Source organism: Tigriopus californicus, chromosome 8, assembly GCF_007210705.1.
Source record: "Tigriopus californicus strain San Diego chromosome 8, Tcal_SD_v2.1, whole genome shotgun sequence".
Lineage (NCBI taxonomy): Eukaryota > Metazoa > Arthropoda > Copepoda > Harpacticoida > Harpacticidae > Tigriopus > Tigriopus californicus.
In genome coordinates, this window is record NC_081447.1 from 9,038,705 (window position 1) to 9,039,507 (window position 803).

The 803-nt window shown below is 41.7% G+C and overlaps 1 protein-coding gene across 1 annotated transcript in view; it reads right to left on the minus strand.

Annotated features, from left to right (window-relative positions):
- Nucleotides 1–803, minus strand: part of LOC131884858 (DNA/RNA-binding protein KIN17-like) — a 2,139-nt gene that overhangs the window by 643 nt on the left and 693 nt on the right. The gene's annotated exons all lie outside the window — the stretch shown is intronic.

Sequence of the window (803 nt, forward strand, 5' to 3'; positions counted from 1 at the left end):
ACTCCCACTCCCACTCACTCACTCACTCACTCACTCACAGGGCTGACTGTGTTCAGTCAAAAACTTAGCAACACAGCGCACAGACTCTGTATACAATGATCGGATCGGCGGTGTGTGAAATATCATTGACCATGAGAGTGGGATCCATACATGAATGAATCATAGGGAGTCGGGAGTCGGGACTTCTTGGCTTTTGTTGTTGTTGGGCCTGGGTTTGCTCCCCTAGATAGATTCAGGGGGGGAACCCGGGGGAACCTGTCCACCACTCCTAGGACTGCTACTACTACTACTACAACCCTAAACAGGGTGGCCAACGAGATTTCTCGCTCAAGGCCAGTTTTGCTCAGTCCATGGACCCAGATTTATTACTTTTGGATCACTTTTGGGACCGCATCAAAAAACGCTGCATTTCCAGCTAAAAATCAAGCTGTATGGCACTTAAGTTGATGTTGCCCAGAGGGTTCGTCGTCAAGTTTCAAAAGCTACCTGCAATTCAGTTTTCTCGCTCAAAAAGTTATAACTCTAACACCCAACTAATGAAAATATTGCCCAAAACCTTACATTTCTAAAAGAGGTAAACAAGTTGGCTAAACATTTAGAAATTTCCATTCTACTCCTCGAATTTCCTTCCCACTGTGCCAAAATGATGGAAAATTTAATTTATTCCTTCAAAAAAGAATAACTAAATCAGTAATTTTAAGGTGTCAAGTTGCTTTTGACACCTCTCTTGAAAGAGAATGATTTTGGTGATAGAAGTAAATCTTCACAAATGATGTTAAAAAAATAGAAAGAAGACTTTCAGC